This window comes from Sciurus carolinensis, chromosome 17, assembly GCF_902686445.1.
Source record: "Sciurus carolinensis chromosome 17, mSciCar1.2, whole genome shotgun sequence".
Taxonomy (NCBI): domain Eukaryota; kingdom Metazoa; phylum Chordata; class Mammalia; order Rodentia; family Sciuridae; genus Sciurus; species Sciurus carolinensis.
Window position 1 is genome coordinate 9,954,311 of NC_062229.1, and position 12,070 is coordinate 9,966,380.

Genomic DNA, 12,070 nt, shown 5'->3' on the forward strand with positions numbered 1-12,070 from the left:
TCTCACCCCAATTAGAATGGCGATTATCAAGAACACAAGCAACAATAGGTTTTGGCGAGGATGTGATGAAAAAGGAACACTCATACATTGCTGGTGGGGTTGCAAATTAGTGCAGCCACTCTGGAAAGCAGTGTGGAGATTCCTCAGAAAGCTGGGAATGGAAACACCATTTGACCCAACTATCCCACTCCTTGGCCTACACCCAAAGGACTTAAAATCAGCATACTACAGAGATACTTTCACATCAATGTTCATTGCTGCTCAATTCACCATAGCCAGATTGTGGAACCAACCTAGATGCCCTTCAGTTGATGAATGGATAAAGAAACTTTGGCATATGTACACAACGGAATATTACTCCGCAATGAAGAATGATAAAATTATGGCATTTGCAGGCAAATGGATGAAATTGGAGAATATCATGCTAAGTGAGATAAGCCAATCTCAAAAAACTAAAAGACAAATGATCTCACTGATAAGCGGAGGAGGACATATAATGGTGGGTGGGAGGGGTTAGCATTAGGTTTAATGTTAGGTTTAGGGTTAGGGATAAGGAGTGTTGTAAGAATGAAGGAAGGAAAGACTGTATAGAGGGAAAAGGGGTGGGAGGAGTGGGGGGGAAGGGAAAAAATAATCAAACATCATTGCCCTATGTAAACATATGATTACACAAATGGTATGCCTTGACTCTATGTACAAATAGAGAAACAACATGTGTCCCATTTGTATACAATAATAAAAAAAGGAAAAAAAATAGCCCTGAATGAAAATTAAAACACCAAAAAAAAGATAATAAAATGGCTATCCCATTATATAGGGTTTTAAAGGGGAGGAGAGAAAATTTGGGCAAAAGAAGAGAAAAAAAGAAAAAAGAAAGAAGGAAGAGAAAGACAGAAAAGAATAATAGAAACCAATGTAAAAAGAAGAAAAAGATGGATGGGGGCAGAATGTGAGGTAGTAGCTGGGAATGTAAGAGGAAAAGAGGAGCTGAGGAGCGGGTGTATCCCTGAGTCGGGAAAACAAAGATAGAATGATTCCAGGCAATGCTTTAAAACGTAGAAGAAATACAATCAAATAGGTCAAGGGCACAATATTGAATACTAGTGTAAAAGTATCAAATCAAAATGAGTAAATATGTGTATGGTCAAAGTTGACGTTAAAGCTAAGGAGGAGGAAATTCATATTGAGTTTTCCTGTTCTGGATTTCGTCAGGATTTGGGCCATTTAGAAGATGTCCATTACTCTTCAGCTTTGTCTCCCCCAAAGGCGCTGGGGCACGGGAGCCACTCCTGTGGTTGCTCTGGACCCTCATCATGCAGTTCCCGATTCTCCTCTGTCGGCCCCGGGGGCCTGAGGCTGGATGCTCAGAGGGTGCTGCGCTGTCCCTGCTGGCTCTTTCTACTGGGTGCAGGAGTACGGGGTGCATGAATCAGGGCTGTTGCTCTGAATGCAGTGGGACACCATGCACTGGTCCCCTCCACAGGGCCCTCTTCAAAGTGGCGGAGAACTGGGTGGTTGTCTGCAAGCTCAGGACCTGTGGTTGGGAGCTCTCTGTGGTAGTTGTAGTGTAGAAGTGCACCCCGCCCTGACCAGCACAGATCACCAGGGCACTATTCCTGTGCCCCGGAAAGAGGCGCAGCTGGTCTGCCTGCATCTTAGCAGCCACTGCCCATGGTTATGAGGGGCTCCACTCCTTTCCACCGACTGGAACAGAGATGCCACCCTGCCTGTGTCAGAGCTCCCATGGCCTGTGGCTGCAAATCGCTGATGCAGTACCCCTCTGCTGCCTGGGACTGAGACAACTGTCCTATCTGTGCCTGAGCGCTCACTATCAGGGGCTGCAAATCTCAGGCCTCTACTCCCATCTCTTCCCAAGCTCCTGCAGAGGCTGTGTGAAGCTCTGGGTTAGGCGAGCAGTTCCTGGGAGTGGCTGGCTCTCCGGTCCCCACGCCCATATCCACAGTCAGGGGAGGGGCTTTTCAGCAACTTTCATTGAGTAGTCATCCCTCTACAGATTCCTTCCAGACAGATTATGGAGATGTTCCACTGCAGGGCTTCTCCCTCTGGTTTTATTTGTTGCAGTCTGAAGGTGGGGAGAAACTGTATTGATTTAATTTCTTCTAGGAATTTTGACCAGCTGTGAATTCCAGAAATGACTTCCATGCCCACATGACTCCCAGCTCACAGTTTGGGTCAAATTGCTTGATGTCCTTCACCAACTCCACTGCCCCTGCTGTGTTTTAATTTGGTCTGCTTTTCTTTCCACCTCTTGTTAAGGAGGTGAGCTTATGTGTTTTCCTCTCCCTTTCTCTCTCTCTGTAGTCCCTTCCCCTCTCCCTGGTATGGATTTGGGGTCAAGCAACTGTGTCCTTGTTTTCTGCTCCAGTAACCAAACTTCAAGTCTCTCCAAATCTCAGACTGACTAGTATTGGCTCTTAGAGCCCTAACTATGTCATCCACTTCTCTGGTCAGCTGTTTTTTCCTCTGCCTCATTTCTGGAGTGTGGAGGGGTCTGGGTTCACAACCTAGCTCTGCTTTATAGTGATATTTAATAGGTTGATAGTAATAAACCTGAATAAATGAAAAATATAAGAATTTTTTTCTTAAAATTTCATTGTGTTTTATTCATTGACAGGTAAGTGTAGTATGTACTGATGCCACATTTGTAGAGAGTAACGTTGTGTGATGTTTTCGTCAGTTTTTTCTCTGCTGTGACTGCATGACTGTAGTGGAGGAAAAGCATATTTGAGGGCTTACAGTTTCAGAGTTCTAGTTCACACAAGTCTGGCACCATTCCTTGGGGGTTCAAGGTGAGGCTGAACTTCACAGCAGCTCACATGCCGGTCAGGAAGCAGAGAGAGGTGGACACCACTTGCCACATACAATATATACTTCCAAAGCCACGCCCCCAATGCCCCTCCTCTTCCAGCCACACCCCACCTGCCTTTGGTTACCACTCAGTTATTACTGTCAAGTTTTTAATTCACTGATTGGGTTGAGGGTCTGGTAACCCACTCACTTCTCTGAACCTCCTTGCATTGTCTGACACATGAGCTTTTGGGGGACACCTCACATCCAAATCATAACATATGATTTTTGGAGTCTAAGTGTATTTATGAAAATTTAAAGTCTACCAAGATTAATGATAGGAGTCATATATTAAATGATTTTTAAGAGATAAACCATATTTGGCTGAACATTTTTATCCACGAAGAAGGGAAATTAGTCAACCCACGAATGAAGAAAAACCTCTGGGACAAAGGGCACACGACCAACTATGAGCTCTAACTCAGGGTTCAGAGAAGGCAATCCTAGCTCTCACAGTGTTCACAGACATTCTAAGTGAAGTTTTGTACCACTGGTGTGGGATAAAGTGAGGTATGTTTGACTCTTCTTAATTTACCTTAATGAGAATATTTTTTCTTATAGGGGATGGACATTTTTTATTCTGTACTTTCTTCTTCAAAGAATAGAATATATTACATAGTGATCATGGACTTCTTGTCTTTCCTGCTTTGGGTCTACTAATGTTACCCAGTTGATTGTTTCTAAAGTATGATTTTTGTAGAGGAGGAAAAGTTTATTCGAGGGTTCACAGTTTCAGGGGAGATAAATGACATAGAAACCAGTAACGCAAGAATTCTAAGAAGATTGTGTTTGACACAACTGAGAAGTATTGCTGAAGTTGTATGGACCTCAAGTGTGAATACTTGTGAAAGTGTGAATTAAAATATAAACAGAGTTGTAAGTGCTTGCTTATTCATGTCTTTCACCCAACCCTGTTTATACTTCCCAAAAGGTTTCCAAACAATATTGAAGAACACAATATTACACATGGGAGAGAATTCTTCCTCTGGGCTCTCAGGTGTTCTGGAACTGCATTCTTTCCTCTTTGGATGGTTCCTGTCCATCTGTGTGGTTATGGTGCCTGGGAACCTGCTCATCATCCTGGCTCTCAGGTCTGTATCCCACCTCCACATAACCATGTGCTCTTCCTCTCCAACCTGTCCTTGGTTGACATCTGGTTCTCTTCTACCACAGTTTCAAAGATGACTGTAGACATCAACATTCACAGTGACTCATCTCCATAGGTGGGCTGCCAAAAACCAATCTCTTTCTTTTTGAATGGAAACACTTTTATTGATAGTTAAGGGCTACAAAAAGCAGAAATAGGACAAATCTAAGACAACAGAATATAAAATTGCAGGAGAAAGATTAATACTCTTCACCCTCATCTTCTCTGTCAGCACTATCAGTTTCCAACCTCCTAATGGTCCTCCACTTTGGCAGCCATGTCCTCTTTCCTCTGCCCCCTCACCCATGTCCCAGTGAACTAAGACATGCTTAGCCTGCAGTAGGTCAAAATTGTGATCCAGGTGAGCCAGGCCTCAGCAATTGTTGGGCAGTTGCGCAGCATACACACAGCTTGCTGTACCACAGAGGGAGGCTGGTTTAAGGTTAATGCTAACCTTGAAGCCAGTAGGGTACCAATCCACACACTTAATGGTATGCTTGTTGTCAATATTGACAATGGCAGCATTAACATCTTTGGGGACCACATCACCATGGTAAACTAGGCAGCAAGCCATGTATTTACCATGGCAAGGGTCACAGTTCACCATCTGGTTGGCTGGCTCAAAGAAAGCATTGGTGATCTCTGCTACAGTGAGCTCTTCATGGTTGGCTTTCTCAGCAAGATGACAGGGGCATATGTGGTTAGAGAAAAGTGGGGTGAGGATAGGTTTGACTGGAATTCTGTCACGTCAATGTTCAGGACTCCATAAAATTTGAGGGAGGCAGTGATGTGAAACACAATCTGGCTAATAAGGCAGTTAAAGTTAGTGTAGTTTGGGAGCTCGATGTCACTTTCTGTGGCAGATGTCATAGATGGCCTCATTGTCTATCCTGAAGGAACAATCAGCAATCTATCAGTGTTGGGTGTATTGATGATCTGTTCCTGACTGTGATGGCCTATGACCAGTTTATGGTCATCTTGCCCTCTGCATGATCCAGTTATTATAAGTCCTCAGGTCTTTGATTTTTACATTTTGTAATCTTTTTTTTTTTTTGGTTTTTCTTTGAACTAGAAGCTTCACTATTTGACTGCCTTACAATGTACCCATTCAAGGATGTGAAAAGTGCTATTTTTTTCCAAAAGTTTTTTCATATTCTTAATCTTGCCTGTCCTGATATCTTTATGAATAAAATCATGTGTTGTCTTGGTTCTATGTGTGTGTGTATTAATCAACAGTAGTGAATTATAAAGCATTCTCTACCTGTGGGTCTTTCTTTCACTGCTTGCTCATTTTGTGGATCAAGCATTTCAGTGTGCTTGGTTCAACCATATCACATCTCTCAGAATGCTTGTGATAGACTAGCTGATGTACCCTGTGGGCACCACTGTGCTGAATCCCTTCTGCTCTACTTGAGGAACAGGGACATTTAAACACCACAGAGGAGTCTTCTTGGTGGAACAGTTCCATCTTGAGACCTGAAGCACACAACTGGAACACAGCAATATTGACATCTAGTCCTGAAATGCTGCCTCCTTGGACACATTGTTTTTAGTTTTGAGGGCTTTAATTCCCCATCATGTTTCACAGTAGAATGGTGGTTGCCAGGGTTGTGGGGTGGGAGGAGTGGAGAGTTTTTGACAAGGGTTCTAAGTTTAAGTTTTGCAAATTGAACATTTCTGAATTTGGATGATGGTGATTATTGCACAATAATATGAGTACAATTAATTGAAACTATGAATTCATATTAAATACGCACCATGCTGGGTGGGTATTTAATATGGTTAGAATGGTGATTTTTTTTTGTTATTTTTATTTTACCTCAATAAAAATGGGTAAAAAAGCAGATGTACCTTTAAAAAATGTAGAGGTAAAAGAAGTGAATATACATGAGCTTCCTCCAAGGTAGAGGGAATGTTCACGCCCTTCTGTGGACATTCATTTTTCTCTTGTTACTCTTCCTCCATTAATGTTAGAAAGTCCTCAGAGACCAGGGTAATATGGACCAATCTGACTAATTATGAGCTCTGTGCATTTAACTTCTAAGGTCCTTTAATAATCAATAATTAGCCTGTGGCTTCAGCTCTTTTCTGTGATGGTTCCAGCCCAGTGAGCTGCATAGCTGTGTCTCCTGCTGTGGCTGTTTGCATCAGGAAACTCCTAGCATACACCATGTATATCCATATGAAAGCTACAAACAGAGCCTGAGTCTTATTGAGCCCTAGTCATGGGTAGGTCTTGGGATCTTCACTTCTTCGTGATGACCCAGCAGAGAAGCAGCCTAACCCAGTAAGTGCAGAGGGATCCAGTGGATGTGGGAAGGACTATTGGAATATTGTGTTTTCACCATAAACATCACATTTTGGAGAGCCAGATGGGAGGATTCCATAAGAAAAAATTCATCTATTGGGATCATAAAGTTTACATTTTGGTTTAAGGTAGGGATATCAGAAGTCTTATTCAAAATTTTCTCTTTACCCACACTGGTTTTATTTCTCAAAGAAATCTCACCAACAATATCAAAAAATGGGTCCTTCTAAAGTGTTTCCTAAGCACTGAAAAGGGACTGTGATAGTTATGATAAGGATGATGTGGAGGATGGCAGAAGCCAGAGCACCATGAACTGATACAGAGGGTTTGCCAAGTTGCAGATGCTGAACAGTGTTCTGTCCTTCATTTCATTTCATGTGTGCCATCTCGCTGTAGTTATGCAGGTCCACTTTATTACCATTTGATACAAATTGAAAAGGGTCTGGCTTATTTCACTTGGCATGAAACTCTCCAGTTCCATCCATTTACCAGCACATGCCATAATTTCATTCTTCTTTATGGCTGAGTAAAACTCCATTGAGTATGTATACCAAATTTTCTTTATCCATTCATCTGTTGATGGGCACCTGGGCTGGTTCCATAATTTGGATACTGTGAATTGAGCTGCTATAAACATGGATGTGCCTGAATCACTATGGTATGCTTATTTTAGTTCCTTGAGATAAATACCAAAGGAGTGGGATAGCTGGTGATATGGTGATTTCATTTTAGATTTTTTGCCAATGTCCACACACCCTGCTTTCCAGGATGGCTGCAACAATTTGCAGTCCCACCAACAATGTGTGAGTGTACCTTTCTCCATATCCTCACAGAATGTTTTCTCTCACATCTTCCTGTCAGCTGGCAAACAATAAAACATGTAGTGGGCCTAATTCAGAGTCTAACCACTTCTTTTGTAATCTTTCCTACTTCACTTATCACTTCTGTCATGTTGGGGACATTGTTGATGTCTCTAAGACTCAGCATTGTCATCTTAGTAGATTTCTAGTTGAGGGAACTCCAGTGGGGAAGGATTAAATAGATAATAGGCACTCTGCATGCGATAAATATGTGGTGCATATATAAATTTAGGGCAAAATAAAATTTAGATATCATTATTAGGACAAACTAAGGAAAAAAGGAGGGATCCCATGAAAGTACAAGGGAATTCAGTGGAGTAGAGAAAGAGGATAGAAGAGGCAGGAGTGGGGAGGAGAGATGGGAAAAGGAAGGAACCATGGAATGAAATTGACCAAACTCTGGTGTACACATATGTGAATATACCACAGTGAATTTCATTGCGATGTATATCTATAAATCACAAATTAAAAACAATAAATCAATAGAAGGAAGACCCATAGAATAGAGGAATAGGAATGGGAGATGGGGAGGAGATGAGATAGTATTGTGTACTGAAATGAAGCAAATTGTATTCCCTGCATGTATGATTACATCAAAATAAATCCAACTGCTATATGTAACTATAAAGCATGAAAATGAAAAGGTGCATTATATTTATGTAACTTGTACTCATTTTTTAGGTAGAAAATAGTAAAACTATGTTTGCATTGGGCTGCCTGACTATGGACTCAGGGCATCATGCAGGAGAATCCTGGCAGGCTGTCCCATCAACAAGCCAACCAGCAATTCCTCTTCCCGGTCACTGCAGAGAGAGAGCCTTGCCCACTGTGTTCTTCCTTTTGGGATTCATGGTGATCACAGGGCAGAGCAGTGGGGGCGCCCACTGCATGCACTATGGAAGCAAACAGCCACGGGTCACAGGAGAGGTCCCAGTAGGGGAGGCTCATGATCATTCAGCACAGATCTCTGTCTTGTGTCCACTCCAGAACATCCTTGAAGCTGACCACATGGTCGTCCATGCTTTTACATAGCTCACTGAATCTCAAAAGTTCACCTTATGTCAGGTTTTGATTTCATTCCTACTCACAGAACTGGGAAGACTTTAAAAGTATATTTGTGAAGTACCTGTGGTTAAGACCTGCTGGAAACTTCCTGTCAGCTGGCAAACAATAAAACATGTAGTGGACCTAATTCAGAGTCTAACCACTTCTTTTGTAATCTTTCCTACTTCACTTATCACTTCTGTCATGTTGGGGACATTGTTGATGTCTCTAAGACTCAGCATTGTCATCTTAGTAGATTTCTAGTTGAGGGAACTCCAGTGAGGAAGGACTAAATAGATAATAGGCACTCTGCATGCGATAAATATGTGGTGCATATATAAATTTAGGGCAAAATAAAATTTAGATATCATTATTGTTATTACTAATGATAAGTTTATCTTCATGTCATTCAGCTAAAACAACACTGAACGGAAGTTGCTGTTTTCCTATTGCTCAATGGGACATTTTATTTTCAGTCCTACAGATGTGTATGCTCTGTATTTGGGAAGGACATCTCCCTTTTTCATTTCTGATTCTCCAGAGCCTATGCTTTGTTTGGCATGGGGAGATGCAGAATTTTAAATATTGCAAATCAGAGGAATTAGTCCCAAGGTCTTAGAACAAAATAAGGTATATTGGACTGCCTCTTAATTCCCTTATATTAAAATTGTTTTTTTATTTTTTTAATTAACGGGGAAGCTTGTTACTTTGCCCCATTTTTCCATAAAGAGGAGGCTGCATTTTACTGTGATCACAACTTGTTCCCACCACTGCTCCTGGACTTCTGATGGTGTGCAAGGAAGGGGTGAATGATGTAGAAAGCAAAAAACAAATAGTACAGGAAGACTGGGGTTTTCACTACTGAGAAGTACTGTTGAGGGTGCATAGATCTCAAGCACAAATACTTTTCTTGTGAACACTTGAATTCAAATGCATACAGAGTGCTGGGTGCCCATATGTATTTCTTTTTCCGTGTCCTCTTTTCTTTTTCAAAAGGTGTCCAATCAATACGGACCCACAAAATCTTACACGTGTTTCGGAATTTCATCTCATGAGCGTCTCAGATGATCCAGATCTGCAGCCCATCCTCTTTGGAATGTTCCTGTCCATGTACTTGATCACCGTGCTTGGGAACCTGCTCATCATCCTGGCAGTTCTGACTCCCACCTCCACACCCCCATGTACTTCTTCCTCTCCAACCTGTTCTTGGCTGACTTTTGTTTTACCTCCACCACAGTCCCCAAGATGATAGTGAACATCCAGACTCAGAGCAGAGCCATCTCCTATGTGGGCTGCCTGACACAGATGTCTTTTTATCTTATTTTTGCGTGTATGGATGATATGCTTCTGACTGTGATGGCCTATGACCGGTTTGTAGCCATCTGTCACCCCCTGCGTTACCCAGTCATTATGAGCCCTCGACTCTGTGGCTTCTTAGTTCTGGTGACTTTTTTGATTAGCCTTTTTGAATCCCAGCTACACAATTTGATCGCATTACAGTTCACCACCTTCAAAGATGTTGAAATTTCTAATTTCTTTTGTGATCCCTCTCAAGTCCTCAGTCTTTCCTGTTCACACTCCTTCACCAATAACCTGGTCATGTATTTTGTTGGTGCCATATATGGCTTTTTACCCCTCTTAGGTATTCTTTTCTCATATTATAAAATTGTTTCCTCCATTCTGAGAATCCCATCGTCAGGTGGGAAATACAAAGCCTTCTCCACCTGTGGGTCTCACCTGGCAGTTGTTTGTTGGTTTTATGCAACGGCGATTGGTGTGTACCTTGGCTCAGCTGTGTCTCATTCTTCTAGAAAGGGTGCAGTGGCCTCAGTGATGTACACAGTTGTCACTCCTATGCTGAACCCCTTCATCTACAGCCTGAGAAACAGGAACATTAAAAGCACCCTAAAGAGGCTCCTTAGTAGGATAGTCTAATCTCATTTTCAGTGACATACATTTCATTTTTAGTTTGGAAAAATAATAGAATTGAATACTGATACCTGTGAATCTTGCCTCTTTGGTTACATTACTTTGTAATTTAAAAACTTTAATTAGTGGAATTGTAGTTATAAAGTTTGGGAGGATAGATTAATGGGGAATTTAGAATTGAATATAAAGGTTCAGTTAAGAAATTTGAAAAATTTCTAGAGCTTTATGATTAATGTTATTAATGCTATCAAACTATAAAGTTAATAATGATTAAAACTATATGTTTCTATTATGTATATTTTAGTACAATAGAATATGTAAATTATTATCAGACAGATCTTAAATTTATAAAAAGGCTATTACCATGAATATAAAAAGAAAAGAAAATGTAGCACAAAGAGAAGGGTATACTTCAAAGCCAGCCTCAGCAACTTAGGGTGACCCTAAGCAACTTAGTGAGATTCTGTCTCTAAATAAAATATAAAAAAGGGCTGGGGATGTGGCCCAGTGGTGAAGGTCTCTGAATTCAATTGCTGGTTCAAAAAAAAAATCCAAAACAAACACCAAAAAACAAACAAAGCAGATTTTTTTTGTGTGTGTGGGGGGATTTTCTTAGGTTTTTTTTATTTTTAAAATTTTTTTAAAAATTTAATTATTTATTTAAAAAATTTTTTACAGACTGCATTTTGATTCATTGTACACAAATGGTGTATATGTACACATTGGAATATTATTCAGCCATAAAGAAGAACAATATTATGGTATTTGCAAATAAATGGATGGAATTGGAGAATATCATGCTAAGTGAAATAAGCCAATCTCAAAAAACCAAAGGTCAAATGTTTTCCCTGAAGAATGGATGATGACATATAATGGGTATGGAGGAGTGAGGGGTGAATGGAGGAACTTTAGATTATGTAGAGGAAAATGAGAGGGGGAGTATGAAACATGTTGGGATGAGACAGACATCATTACCCTATGTACATGTATGATTAAACGAATGGTATGAATCTACGTTGTGTACAACCATAGAACAAAGCAGATGTTATGATTAAGTTGTTGGTGTGTGAAGCCAAAGTATCTAGATATTTCAAGTATTCACAGGTCAATATATTGTTAAATAGAACTAAGGACCACTACTCGACTTGATTTAAGAGATCTAATACAAATTTTCTTCTTTTCCTGTATGGAGTGCCCAAGAGTAGATGAAGAGGATTGAGAGGCAGGGAGGAGGGGAGAGATAGGGGAGGTACTAGGGAACAGAATTGACCAAATTATGTTATGTCCATCGCAAACACACCACAATGAATTCTACTGATGTGTGTAATTTTACTGCACTAATTAAAAAACACCATAAAGGAGACCAGTAGAGGAAGGAGATGAAGGTGAGAGAGAAGATGAGGGAAAGGGGAGGTACTGGGGAATGAGACTGAAAAACTTATGCATGTATGAATATTTCACAATGAATTCCAGTATTATGTATGATTGTAATGCACCATCAAAACCACAAAATTAATTAAAAATTTTAAAACAGTCATATGACTTAAGTAATTGCTATTCCCATTTTATACATGAGCAAACTGCCCAGGTATGTTGATATTTTTTTCCTGTTTTCTCTTTTGCTTTTTTTTTTTTTCCCAACTGAATCAGAGTTGCCTTCAGGTCTCTCAAATAAGCAAGTAGTTCATATATCAGGAAGTACTGACCAGAAAGTCTAGTAAGCAGGTACATGAAAATTAGCACCCAAACTTTGGGGCCTAGGGGGTTCCCTGGTGCCAAAATCTTCAACTACAAAAAGGAGGGTTTGTGAGGAGAAAAGTAAACAAACAACAACAAAAACAAACAAAAATAAAGAAAAGATAAGAAAAGTATTACCAGATGACAATAAAATGGAGAATCAATGTGAAATTGCCA

General features: G+C 40.5%; 1 pseudogene; it reads left to right on the top strand.

Annotated features, from left to right (window-relative positions):
* The first annotated feature begins 6,273 nt into the window (after positions 1-6,273).
* On the top strand, positions 6,274-10,162 carry LOC124969045 (putative gustatory receptor clone PTE01; annotated as a pseudogene).
* Positions 10,163-12,070: the final 1,908 nt, after the last annotated feature.